Source organism: Trachypithecus francoisi, unplaced genomic scaffold (assembly GCF_009764315.1).
Source record: "Trachypithecus francoisi isolate TF-2019V2 unplaced genomic scaffold, Tfra_2.0 Lachesis_group6, whole genome shotgun sequence".
NCBI classification, from domain to species: Eukaryota; Metazoa; Chordata; class Mammalia; order Primates; family Cercopithecidae; genus Trachypithecus; species Trachypithecus francoisi.
Genome location: NW_022681471.1, coordinates 107,009,573 through 107,024,305, shown reverse-complemented (window position 1 = coordinate 107,024,305; position 14,733 = coordinate 107,009,573). Strand labels below are relative to the sequence as shown.

At 42.9% G+C, this 14,733-nt stretch overlaps 1 protein-coding gene across 1 annotated transcript in view; it reads right to left on the bottom strand.

Annotated features, from left to right (window-relative positions):
- The window catches only part of TAB3 (TGF-beta activated kinase 1 (MAP3K7) binding protein 3), a 62,362-nt gene extending 57,486 nt beyond the window's left edge, over positions 1-4,876 (bottom strand). The window contains 1 exon segment of the mRNA XM_033200844.1: positions 4,573-4,876. The gene's annotated coding sequence lies outside the window, so the exon portion shown is untranslated.
- Positions 4,877-14,733: the final 9,857 nt, after the last annotated feature.

Sequence of the window (14,733 nt, the reverse complement as noted above, 5' to 3'; positions counted from 1 at the left end):
CTGAAAGTCATTTTTCAAACGAAAGAGTGGTTTGGAAACTAAAAAAAAAACCCATCTTGCCTTTTATTAGGAGTATTTCCTTCAACCAAGATAAGACTGAACACATTTATGGAAAACAAATTTAAAATATACTTAGTTTTGTTTTTATCACCTTCAAATCCCTCAATTGTCTGAACATCACAAACAGTGGTACAGTATGTAACCTCAACACACTCTTTATTTTAAAATCTTGAAGTAAAACAAACACACTGTCCCATGTTATTTACTCACTAAATAAACGAGGGTAAAATAACTGCAAGAGATCCAATACCTTTGAAAAGTTTCAAATCAGCAGTAATTCATGGTGGGAACGAGATATTCCTTTTATGAAAAACCAAAACTATGCTCTTTCAACAAAACTTCAAGATCTGCCTGCTTTAATGACAATATTAGGCTGAGATGGACTAACTTAAATTTTATTTCAAAACATGTGCCTAAATTTAGAAATTCTTCATCGACAATCTAAAAAGCCTATCAGTTTATCTCCCAGAAGAGCCATCTGATCCACATAAATCTAATTCCGGACAGCTAAAGGTGTACTATTAATACCTACCATTTCAGTGAATAATTAACAAAAAGCAGGCAACCCTCAACAATTTCTGGAGCACAAGCTGATTTTTAAAATCATCTATTTGAAACTCAGACTTTGCCTTTCCAGGAGACAGTAATCAATATGCTAGGTTTCCAAGCCGGCTCACAAAAGCCTAAATGTCCAAAAGGTTACAGAAGTATAACAAAACACAGAACCTGTGTGGGCAATGTTTCTACAGGAAAATCAATTTAGCATTCCAACTTAGGATAACAGCAACTACTCCTGACCCATTTAGCCCTGGAGGTAGAAAAAGGAAATCTTCCCTCCCATAACTGAAGTCTGAGGTTCTCTAGGACCACAGACTTCGGCTTCCACTATGAAGGAGGGCAAAAAGGCAGAGCTGGGGTGGGAGGAGATCCAGGGATGAGGAAGGCAAGAACAACTGGGAAAGAAGGATGGAGGGGGAGATGGCAGCTGAAAGGAGTGAGGACACAGTGCGAAGATGGTGGGCTGCTGAAGAGGATAAGTGTACAGTGCCTGTTCCTGCAGCACGTGGGCTTTTACCAACTTTCCTCCTTGACGCTTAAGGAGAGGGAAGAGGAGGAGAAACCATTGGAGGATCTTGACAGTGCTTCCCTCACTCTGGCTATTCTCGTTCTCCTTTTCAAGAAAGAACAGGGTGGGTTAAGAGGTCTTATCCACATCCCTCTTGACCTCCTAGAGCACGGGAATGTGGAGAAGGGACCTGGAGGAGTTTTGGTGCCTTCCTTGTTAGTATCCACCCTATCAAAGACTTCAATGTCAACGGAAAACTAAGGGTGACAGGTAAATGGCAGGAACAGCATCAGAAGGAGAGGACGGAAAGTAGAGAAATTTGAAGCAGGGAGGGAAGTAGGATGTTAGAGTTGGACAAATAGAACTGTCCATGAATTAAACTATAATAAATGTTCTTATTTAGGATTAATTCGGTTTGATAGTTCCAAATATTTCGTCAGGTCCATTTCACTTTTAGAGAAATAAATATTTGTGGCCATAGTAATAATTTGAGGTTTACTATATAGAAGGTATGAAAATAAACTTATAAGTAGATATGAGGCAATTTCCCAGTGTTTTATCTTTATACAGTGGCAATATAAATCATTTCAGAAAGGCTTTGTTTACTTGGTAAGCATTCAGTTACATTATCATTTGTTGATTTTTTTCGCCCTAATAAACAGCCCAAATACCATGAGTAATTACTTTCACAAGTAAGGAAGTATATTTTATTTAACTCTTTCTTGGGAGTATAACTATATTTAAAAACTTATTCAGATCAAAGATTGCCCATCAAGATGCCAAGGCATTATTTAAAACAGTCTCTAAAGCCACATAATACACACACATGCTGATGTGTACTGAGGAACACAAGACTTCTTTTGTTTCCATGAAGACAGGACTACTTAACTGAAGGCCCCCGAACAATGTACTTCTTAAAGATGAAGCAGCAAATCCCAAATTTCATAACTTTTCTAGAACTTTCAGCCAGAGATAATTAACTAGGCAGCTAAACCTGACCAAATGACTTGGTGGAGGATGAGTACCAGATATTTAGTATCTTTTTCTCTTTTTTTATGATTTCTGTGGCTGTTCTTCCACTTCAACTCTACTCAGATGTGGAGCCCTTCTCTTGAGCAGAGATAAGGGCCAGGATGGCAGGCTCTGCAGCACATAAGAAATGCAACAGCAGAGACAGTGGGAGATAAAAGTGACCACTGGCAAGATGTTCACACTGTTTCACCAACACCTAAGATACTGCCTGGGAACCTGTTAAGGTCTTTCATTCCCTTGCCCCATAGCAGATTATGGTGGATCCCAGAAGAGCTGCCGTCTTTTCTGCAAATCATGAATAGGGTCCAAAACCTTTGTATCAAATTATTAGAGAGAAGAAAAACAGGATCAGCTGTCAAGTACTCCACTTGCTGGAGAAGGCAGGGGTGTGTATGTGTACCTCCAAGCTCTGATAAAGCAAATTCAAATCCCTATAGATAGTTGCCATTTTAATAATGTAATTTGAAATACTATTCAGGACCAGAATAAACAAAATATCTGTTCTTTGAAGTATCTTGGGCATGCTGACGCAAGAGGCAAAGTTGCTGAAAATATCTGAAATTCAGATAGGTCACTACCAGCTATTAGGAATCTTTACAGATTAGCAGACTTCTAACTCAAATATTACCTCTGGCTAGAAAATGGACACATCTGAAAAGAAAAAAAAAAAAAAACCTTGAGATTATCTGGAGCCAAGGACACTGAAAGCTTTCAAGATTACCAACAGAACTGAAAGGTTTCTTTGTAACACAAATTTCCATTTTCATAAAGTTTGTATCAGTCAGCACAAAAACTTACGCACAGTACGGTGAAAGAACACACGCTCTAGAATCAGACCTACATGGGTCTGAGTTCTAGCTCTGCAATTTAAGGGCTATATAATCTCCTCAGGGAAGTCACCAAAGAATATTCGAGGTTAGTATTGTTCTGTGCAATCGGGATAACATTATCTTTTTAGCAACGGGTGGCTGTGAGGATCTCCAGTGCCTGAATATAATCGACGTTAGCTCTGTTTGCTCCAACAAACTGTACACAATGTGGTATCTATAATTGAGGAGAAGACTCCATCAAATAAACATATGGAAGAAAATTCAGGGTGATTGAATGCAAATTATGTTCTTTCAGATGTGAAGATGAAAATCACACATTTAATATTTACCTTCACCGAAGTCTAACTTTCCCTTGATTAAGCCAGTTGTAAGCAAATGGGGGCAGGGGCTGTCCCTAAGGTTGTAAAGATTCATATCACACACTGACTAAGAAGCATGTATATGTATGTGCCTGCATTCTTCCGGTGTTCATAAAAACACACCATCACAAAATTTGCCATGGGTGATGAGGCCCTTTATAATTTAACACTGTGCAAAATTAAACTCTCATCTCAAAAAACCCTTTCTTTCTTCTTCCACGTGTTCTTGTATACTACTGCAAATCATTGCTAAAGCAAAGAAAAAAGTAAATTCTCTTATCCTTTCAAAATGAAAAAGTGCGCAAAGAAAGCTCAGTTTGCCAAACCGCTCCCTTTTTTCATTCATTCTTGTTCTTTTAGAAACCAGAAGTAAATATACTGTATGCCAAAATGACTGCCTGATTGACAAACGTCACTGAAGAAACACACCGGACTGACAAGCCCGGTCTGGACCAAAGGTGGCAAGTTTTCTTAAATAATTCAAGTAAGTTACATTTCAGTAGAAACAGAAGGCTTTACATTTTAACACATTAACAAACTTCAGATTTTTTTTACTGCAGCTTACTTTATGCCTCACCTGTCCCTCACCCTTCAAATCCTGATTTTACGCACTTTATGAGCTGGCACACGGTAGTAAGCTACAGAACTCCAACGGGGAAATCTGATGTTGGACCTCAGAGGACTGCTTGTGTGATCTTTAAAGGAAAGCAATATTTTCTCCTTACTCAACACCTACCAACAGTCATCTGTAAACCTCCTCTCCAACAATTATTACTAGACTGCTACTAACCTTCACATCTCTCAACACCCTCAACGGCCCCTACGCTGGTGCTGCTAGTCCTCATCCTCAAACACCTTCCTGGGGGCTTAAAGCCGGTCCACAGAGGCTCACTCTCAGCAATGCCTAGGGTCCGGCGAGGAAGGGCATCTTCCCCTCCGTTGGGGGGACCAAGGCCCATCAAGTCGACACCCCACCCCAGCCACTCCCTCTCCCTCGGCCTCTCAGGGCGTCTGGGGCGGGCGCGGACGCGCCAGGCCCTGCGCAAACCTCCCGCAGCCCCGCAGTTCCCGCTGTCAGCCGCAGTCCCGGGCCGAGCGGAGTCCCCGGGACACCAGCAGTTGCGCACACGCCCACCGTCTCAGGCACAGGGTCACTGGGACGATCCCGGGGGCGCCTCCGACGTCCCAGCTCCGGCAGGTGCCGGGCCTCCCCGCGGACACTCACCAGGCGGCTGCTGCTCTCTGGTCGCCGCCGCCGCCGCCTCGCCCTCACTCCCGTTGCCTGCTCCCGCGGGGGGTCCGGGCCGGCGCCGCTTCCCCGCCCGAACCCCCAGGGTGCGCGCCGTGCGGGGCCGGGATCCGGTGTGAGCCGCCGCCGCCCCCTTTCCTCCCTCCTCCCTCAGTGCGTCCCTCCCACCGAGGCCCGCCTCGTATTTCCTAGATCCGGTCTGAGCGAGAGCTTGGCAAGCAAGCTCTGGCTTCAGGGCTTCCGTCGGGCGCCGTCGCTCGCCAGGTACAAAGATGGCGCCGCTGGGTACGGCCAAGGGCGATCTCGCGAGGCTTCCCCCACAGGAACAGGAGGGCGGGGGCCCAAAGGAAAGGTGATAAATTAGGGAAGCCTGAGCAAACACTTCCCATATCGGACATGGGCAGTACCAGTTACCGAGGAAGTTGCTGCGCCTGCGTGCGCGGGTAATGACGCATGCCTGGAACGGCCTCTAAAGTAGGACCTGGTTCTCCAGGTTTTACCTGTTTCCACTAGTGGCGCGGGGCGGGGTAATGAAACCCAGTCAAGAAACCCAGTAAAGGGCTTGGCAGGACCAGGCACCAAGTGAGAGGCGTCCCTTAAGGCTTGGTCATCCCTCAGGAGCCCGAATGGCCAACACACTTTTGCGTCCTCGGGAATATTCCAAGCCTTTGCTTGTCCTTATGGGTTCTGTCACCGAGTAGTCTTAGCAAAGCCTCAGCTGCACCTTCTTCATCCTGTTATGAGTTCACATTATTGATCAAGAGCTTCTTGCTGTGTGCTTGCAGATGGCCTCACAGCTGGCAGCCACAGTCCTGTTTCCCACCATCACCATCCAACTTTCTCTTTCATTTTTGGTGCTACATGAGCCATCTGATACGAATAACTCTTTTTCCTATTTTATTTTTTCTTGCTCATTCATTCAAACGTGTGTTGTTCAGTTTCCTATGTGCCAGCTACTGAGGAAATGCTGTAACCTCAGGGAGCTATTGGCCTGGGATGGAGATGAATGAGAAAAAACAATGATGACACTTTAGCACAGTAAGTTCTGTGATAGAAATGAGTACAGAGAGGAGTGACAGATATGGGGGGAGGATATCATAAAATACATCAAAGAGGAAATCCCTCTTTTTTTTCTGAGACCGAGTCTTCCTCTGTTGCCTAGGCTGGAGTGCAACGGTGTGATCTCGGCTCACTCCAACCTCCGCCTCCCGGGTTCAAGCGATTCTCGTGCCTCAGCCTCCTGAGTAGCTGGGACTACAGGTGTGTACCTGTAGTCCAGCTGATTAGTTTTGGTAGAGACAGGGTTTCACCATGTTGACCAGACTGGTCTCGAACTCCTGACCTCAGTGATCTGCCCGCCTCGGCCTCCCAAAGTGCTGGGATTACAGGTGGTGAGCCACCACGCCCAGCCAAAGAGAAAATTCTTGAGAGGTGTCTAACAGGTATAGGATTTAGTCCAGTGAATCACCTGGGGTGATAGCAGGAAACAAACCACCCCAATTATTTCAACCAATAGAATTTAATATCAAGAATTGATTATTAGGCAACTGATAAGGTCAGAGAGAACTGTTAATGTACCACAGAGGTAGCAACTGCAGGAAGCAGCTACTATGCCTAGAGCTAGAAGGAGGAAGGGAAGAGGTTGGGATTATTACAATTTATACGTTTAGAGGAATTGCCTTGTGGAGGTAAAACTCAGACCTCTGAGAAAGGAGCAGCATCCGCTGGTGTTATGTCTCTGAGCAGGGCTCAAGGCGTTGCCTCTGCAAGTGTGGGCAAACTGCAAACGATCCAACTGCTGCTATGGGAAGGAAGTTCTCCTGTCCCTCTGGGAGCTTCCAATCTCCCTCTAGCCTGGGGATGAGAATGTAACAGCTGGACTGGAGCTGAATTTGACCCACATCCTGAAGTAGAGCAGCTGCAGTGTCAAGAGCCACTCATTTTGGAAGCTGGATGTGGTCAGAAGGGGTTCATTCACTCCTATCACACACCCCACACAGTGGGGCCCAATGTGCTGAAACATTTGTAGAAAACAAGTTCAGGTTTCGGACCAAGGAGAGCAGCCCCAGCCAACTCACAAAACCATGAGTGAGAAATAAATGCTTATTGTAGCATGGCACTGAGATTTTTGCTTATTATGTGGCAAAAGTGGACTAACACGGCAGCTCTGTTCTACAAACTGAGCGATGGTTTAGTCTCCCTATGTCTTCTTGCTCCACCATTCCTAGACTGTTGTCTTAGTCTACATGGTCCAGAATGGCTCAGCACCACATCACATTTCAGTCACCAAGGGGGAAAAAGCCTACCCATTTCCTTTAAGGGCATGACCCAGAAGTTGTTAGCATCAACTTATGTTCACAACCCATTGGTCAGAACTTAATCACGTTACTGCATCTACCTGCAAGGGAGACTGTGAAACGTGATCTTATTCTAAGCAGTCCTGTAACTAGGTAAACATTCCATGACTTTGGAAAAAACATTGAGGGGACAACCAGAAGACCCATACAATAATCAAAACTCGGACCTTATTTGAAGTTATATCTTGTCCTCTCTCCCAGTTGGATCCTGCCACCGATGAGGGGCTTTGAGTCAAGGAAGCAGGTGTAACCCTTCTCTTTCTGTCCCTTAGGCTTCTACTTCTTCTACCCCATCTTGCTAACCATAGCTGTATCTCCTCTGGGGGTGATAGAAATGGAGGTGGCAAGGTGTTGCTTTACTGATCCTTTCATAACATGGCTTTGTCCTTTCTGGACATGGCAAATGCTGAAAATTGGCTCTCTGTTGATTTCTTCTGTGACTTCTTCTTAGGGTCCCACTGAGAAGATTCAGGAGTACCTGTCAGGACACAAATGAAGCTCTTTCTTCCATCTAGCCTCTCTCTTCTCAGCCCTTTGTCTCTCTTACTTTTCAGTGCTGCTGTAAGTCCTCTCTTGGTTGTCAATGCCTTCTATGTGACTGGCATCCGAATGCTGGCTCTCATAGGGTGAGTATGATTGTTCAGGACCCCCTTCACTACACATTTCTTAAATATGGACTCAATCCTTTTAAACTTCTCCTCAGCCCCTGTCTCTTGTGGAATACCCATAGTTTCTTACTGCCAGTATTACTTCAACAACTGGCAAGCCCTTTGACAGGCACAAGCAAATGGCTCAAGCTATTTTGCCTTCTGAGACACTCACTTGATCCATGAGAAGTTCACATGTCCTTGCCATACTGAACAACAGACATGCTGCCTTGTCATTGCTGCTCCAGCAAGTTTTCTGCCTTTAGAATTCTGACAAGAGGCAGTGTCAGTGTCTACACTGACACGGGCCTCCAAACTCCAGGGATACATAGCAGGCTCTCCCTAAAACTTTCTCTCTGGGTTGGACCTACAGATAGCTTCAGTTCAGTGACCAAGCATCTGGAGGGTGATATGTCTTGAAGACATTCTTAATCAGCTCTCAGAGGCCACCTCACTCTCATTTTTCTCATTGGCTTCCCCCTTTTCAGTGGGAGAGAAAATCTACAACACCCCCTCGAAGGTAATAACTAATAAACTCTCCCTTGTAGTCTTCTCTTATTTAGGCTGGAGGAAGTGTTTGAGCGAGGTCATAGAACCGGTTTTGTCACCTCTTGGTGAGTCCTGTAGAGAATTGCCTAGGAGCTCCCTTTGGAATGTGATAGTACTTAGTATGCATTCTTTTCACATGTATCAGACACATTTTATGTACCATTTCAGATATTTTTGGCCTCACCTGTTGTATCAATATTCTATTGTCCTGCAACAAACCACTTCAAAACATAAATAGTCTAAAATAATAATCATGTTATTTGCTCATTATGCTGTGGGTCAACAAATTGGGGTGGGCTCAGCTGGGCAGTTTTTCTTCTGGTCTCACATGGGGTCACTCATGGTAAAAAGAATAGAGGCTATTCATGGGACCAACGACATTCGGTGTCACTCCCAACTCCACAAGGTATGGTCTAAAAGCTAAAAAGTTAGTTGGGCCTTTCATGGACCATTTCATGAGGCTGTCTGCTTTTACATGATGAGGTATATGATACCAGCAGTTCTCATTGTCATGTGCAACTCCTTTGCAGTAAAATGGGTCCATTGGTTTAAGGCAATACTTTGTGGGATACCATGTTACTAGATGACCATTTGTAAACTCCTGAATGGTGGTGCTCATGGGAAAACTGTGGATAGGTAAGCCAAACTCATATTCAGAGTATGAATCAGCTCTGGCAAGAATGAACTGCATGCCCCACACCCCATGTGGAAAGGATCCAAAGTAATCAATCTGCCAAAGTGGCTGGTCTCCTTGAGAAATGGTGTTATACCCTGGGCTCACTGTTGATCTCTGCTGCTGGTAGATCAGGCCAGTAATAGCTAATTGAGCCTTGGTAAGAGGGAGCCCTTGCTGGGCCTGAAGGGTAACACTGGGTTCAGTTGAGAGAATCCCTTGCCCCTTTGCTTTCCCTTCTTATAGTGCAAGTCTAAGAGGAGCCTTGTCAGTGATGGACTACTCAGGCTGCTTGATGCCAGGCAATCTGAAGTTGCGGTGCCAACTGTTTATAGGCATTGTCTGGGACCTTGGGGTTAATTAGATATTACAATTCTTCTATGAGGGGAAGAAGTCCTATGGGAAGCTGAAATTGGGTGCAGCTTTTCTCTTTGGTAAAAGGGCAGATCCCTGGTTCCAGTTAGCTTTTTGCCTGTAACCCAACATGAGTTCTCAGGATCACATTTAGACAAATCTGCTCTTTGTACTAAAATACCCTATTTAAACTATGTTAATGTTCTGTGTAGACCCCTTGATTTTTACTTTGTGATTTAGTGATTCTCAATGGAAAAGGGGTTTCTCATAATCTAATTTTTTTCTGTATATTCTACCCCCTACTCTGCTTCCCACCTAACCTTCATTTAGTACTTGCCCCTGTACTGGCCAGCACCTTAAATAACAAGTGTCAGAATGCCTTCTGAGCTTGCTAGAAGAATTAAGAGCAATCTACTCTAATTTTCCCTATCATAAGCACAAGAAACAACTGAATTGAGCCCTCTTATACCAAGACACTGAAAGAGGGAATATAAAATTATTAATTAGTTCTATATCATGACTATAGTGGGGACTCTGTCTAAAGAACAGTACCCACCCAAAGGTAATGAACTGAGGGATAAAGAGAGAGACAGAAGAACTAGGTTTGGGGGATATCATTTGTACTCCTGCATCATGCAGTACTTAAAACCAGTCCTATCTTCTATACTATTAGTTACATGATCTCTTTTCCTTTTGCATAAGCCTGTTTGAGATATGTTTTCTGTCACTTGCAAAGAAAAGATTCTGAATGAATATATCATGAATGAATGAGTTTAAGAAATGAATGGTTTGAATACTCAAGATCATGACTGAGTATAGGGAAGGTGGTAAGGTTTGGCTCGATGTCCCCACCCGAATCTCATCTTGAATTGTACTACTATAATTCCCACGTGTTGTGGGAGGGACCCAGTGGGAGATCATTGAATCATGGGGGCGGTTTCCCCCATACTGTATTCCTGGTAGTGAACAAGTCTTCCGAGATCTGATGGTTTGATAAGGGGAAACCGTTTCGCTTGGCTCTCATTCTCTCTCTTGCCGCCACCATGTGAGATGTGCCTTTTACCTTCCACCATGATTGTGAGGCCTCCATAGCGATGTGGACCGGTAAGTCCAATAAACCTCTTTCTTTTGTAAATTGCTCAGTCTTGAGTATCTCTTTATTAGCAGCCTGGAAATGGACTAATACAGAAAGCAAAGTGACCAAAAATATTTATAGTGTTTCAATAAAATGAATCCAATTTTTGCCTATTGCTTAGGGCTCAACATGTAATAAATACTCAAGACATAAGTGCTCAATAAGCATGTGTTAGATTAATTGTGATTCTACAAAAGGAAACACACCTGGAGAACCTAAGGTGACACAGTGAGTGGACAGGGGCAGGATTTAAACCCCTCCCCACCCAAAGTAAGTGATTTATGAATTAATACTGCTTACAAAATATTGTAGCTGAGAGTGTTCTTGGCTTTTGGGAAGACTATAGACTACCCTTCAATACACATAAAAAATAGCTTGTTTTAGCAGCTTTTTTTCCTGATGGTTTTGAGGTTTTCCTGAACCACAGAGTTTCCTTTTCATAGTAAACATGTAATAGTACAAAGAGACATTTGACAGATGAAAACTGAGGTTAAGAGAATTGCCTAAGGTAATAGGTAACTGGTCCAGCCAAGATGGGAATTCAGCCCTTCCCTTCCCAAATGCAATGAGCTCTCTGCCAGGAACACCAGAAACAGTAAGTGTCATTTATTCACAGCCTTAGGGATTAATTCATCGTTCAACATACATTTATTGAGCCATGTTCTGAGGATACCGAGATGAATAAGACAAAGTCCATGGCTTCAAGGTATTTGCAGCCTATTACAAAGAATATCACATAAACAAATAAGCATAATGGAATGTAGCAAATGAAGCCATGGCGGCACTTACCTGTGGTCCCAGCTATTTGGGTGACTGAGATGGAAGGTTGAGGTTGGGAGGTTGAGGCCATAGTGAGTCATGGTCATGCCACTACACTCCAGCCTGGGTAACAGAGCAAGACCCTGTCTCAAAATGAAATTCCAAAAAACGAAAAAACCCCACTAGTTCGTATTATGAGTCATGTGTGTAATGTCCAAAAGACATGCTGAGGAATAATCATTGATAATACTTAATTTGGCATATTTGATTAGAAAATTATAAATAAAGCATATTAACTTATAGTCAAAAGTCAGTGGATAATTATTTAAAATATTACATTTAATTGTCTATAATTCTATTATTATAAAACAATTACTTTCCTTTTTACTCATTCATTCATTCAGCAAATATATAAGAAGGCTCTGTGATGTTATGTCTTATGCTAGAAGCCGGGATCATAGCAGTGAACAAAGATCTGTGGTTATAGCTTTCCATTTAAAGGGATGGATACACAAACAAGTACAATAAAGTGTAATAAGGGTAGATATGAGGAGCACCTAGTAGAGATACCTAATTTGGACTGAGGGACCCATGAAAGGCTTCACGGAGACAATGACATCTAAATTGAAGGAAGTGACAGGAGCATTTACTTTTACAAATGCAGTAATACTTGTATCAGTTAGAGTAGGCTAATAGAACCCAAAAGAAATCCTCAAAATTTAGTGACTTAAAGAACACAATTATTTCTCCCTAACATAACAGTCTAGGTCAGGTATTGTAGGTTGACAGGTGTTCTCCTCCACGTGGTGATCTAGGGACCCAGGGTCCTCTTGCTTTGTGCCTCTATAACTTCTATAGACTTGTTACCTACAAGGTTGAGGTTGGATTGCCACAAACAGACATCAGCTAGTAGATGACAAAAAATGTGTAAAGGAGGCACCTGGCCAGGGAGTATTAAACATCCCTTCTACTCATATCTCATTGACTAGGACTTAATCATATGACTACATCTAACTTTATATGCCTAGGAAGCAGGTTAGAATGGATTTTGGTGAACAGTTACCAGAATTCACCATGATGGTATATGTAAACTCTTTTTGTAGATTCTTACTTTACTTTTCTTCATATCAAACATTTTCCATGTTTCTTCATAGTCTTCATTAATGTGGTAAGTTTTATTATTCTTCAACAAATTTCCTTCCCTTCTCCTCTGGGTCCATCTCTATAGAACCTCTTCCGGGGGAGGGGCCTCCCTGAAGGAGTAGTATCTGTCCCATTGATAGCAGGCTTGATCATGTGACTTTCTTTGGCCAGTGGAATTTGTCCAGAAATGAAATATTCCACATCTGAACATAAGCTTTAAGAGCTATTATTCTGTCCGTACTCTTTGTCCACTGCCATGAGACCAACATGGGGACTGGTCCTTCCAACTGGGTCCTAGGATGAAGCAGAGCTATAGCTAACCTGCAAAGGGTAGGTAATGTGAGTGAGAAATAAATCTGTGATAAATCACTGAAATTTGGGAATCATCTGTTACCATAGCATTTAATTTTTTAAATTTTTTAAGCCATTTAAAAATATTGGACATTTAAGTGGTTTCCAATTTTCTGCTGTTATATGTCATGCTAAAATGGACATCTTTATGCAAATATTTTATTTCTTTTATATTATTTTCCAAAGCCACTTTTTTCAGATTAAAAAATCGAGTCAACATATATGACTATCATTATTGCTCTTGTTTCTAAGAGGGTTATATTGTCTGTATATTAAGACAGGGTACAGCAATAAGCACAGAAACCACTCTAATACTGTCAGAAAAGGAAAAATTAAAGAGAAAATTGATTTCACAAATAATGAAGAAGCTGAGAAGTCAGTGATGAAACTACCCTGAGATTGGCAACAGCAGAAAGATGCTGCCATCCCTAGGGATGGGAAACATTTATTTGGAGGAGGTGGTTTTACCAGATCCCAGAATCCAGGGCAATTTAAAGGGAACCTGAACCATGGCTATGTCTGCCTGGTCAGAATTGTCCAGTAGTAGCTTGGACCATCAAGGGAGGTTTGGTTTGGCAAAAGCTAAATCCATGGAAGAGATGCTTTAAGAATCAGAAAAAGAGGGAGAAAAATACTGCAAACTCTTCCCTTTGGCTCTCCAGTCTCTCCAATCTTCTGCCTGTACCATTGCTATAGTTTGGATATTTGTGTCCCCTTCAAAATTCATGTTGGGACTTAAACTCCAATGTGGTAGTATTAAGAAGTGGAGTTTTTAGGAGATGATTAAGTCATGAAGACAGAGCCCTCATGAATGGGATTATCAGCTTTATGAAAGGGCTGTAGTGAACTAGCTAGCTTTTGCTTATCTATCTCTTCTGCCATGTGAGTGGGGAACGTTTGTCCTTTTTGCCCTTCTGCTCTTCTGCCGTGTGAGGATGTAGCAAAAAGGCCCTCACCAGGCACCAAATGGCAGCTCCTTGATCTTGGACTTTCCAGCCACACATAGAACAAACTCACCAGTTACCAATGAAGAAAACCCCAAAATACAAGCCTGTTAACACATACATCTCAAAGTCCAGGATCTCTGAATGATGTGCTGATGTGTGATCCTCTATATCAGACTCAAATGTGTCTCCTTGTGATCCTGTGATTTATAAAAAGCAAGACAAGTTATGTGCCCCATTCACAACATAATGGTGGACTAGGAACAAAGTAATAAGAACAGAAACACTGATGTTGGAAAGGGAAAAGGGGAACCACTCAGCAGTCATTATTAGTTCATGGTAATTATTAAGTCCTACTGGCTTGGAAATGCAAAAGCTCCTTGTCCTAACATTGGATTGAATTTCTTAGTTAGCTCATCTGACAGCCCTTAGGTCTGCTCTCTTAAGAAAATTCCTTGTCCATTGTCCTTTATGGACCTTGTCTCTGCTCTCTGGAAGGTTCATTTTCATTGATTATTATGGCCACATTTGCAGTGGGTGGTTCTTGGGGATTGCTCAGCTTTCACAGCCTGTTTCCTACTGAGAAGTTTGGGGGTTCCTAACACTACATGAGGGCTCTAATCATGATAGGCATTTGCAAACCAGCCTTTTGGTTTCTGTGGCTTTTGGATTCCCTCTACTACTCAATAGGATTCTGGTCTATTTGCTACTTGCCAATTACATATAGAAGTAACCATAGTTGGCCGGGCGCGGTGGCTCATGCCTGTAATCCCAGCACTTTGGGAGGCTGAAGCGGGCGGATCACGAGGTCAGGAGATCAAGACCATCCTGGCTAACATGGTGAAACCCCGTCTCTACTAAAAACACACACAAAAAATTAGCTGGGCATGGTGGCGAGTGCCTGTAGTCCCAGCTACTCGGGAAGCTGAGGCAGGAGAATGGCATGAACCTGGGAGGTGGAGCTTGCAGTGAGCCAAGATCATGCCACTGCACTCCAGCCTGGGCTACAGAACGAGACCCCATCTCAAAAAAAAAAAAAAAAAAAAAAAAGAAGAAGTAACCATAGTCTAAGATCTCTTCCAGGTAAATTCTTTTGCTGTCACTGTTCTCTGTGCTGATTCATCTTCCTCTCATTGAACTTAATAGTTGTTTCCTTAGGTTCTTCTTAGTAGGTTTGTATGAGAAGTTGACATACTTAACATGATCTCTACCTCTGCTCTGGTTC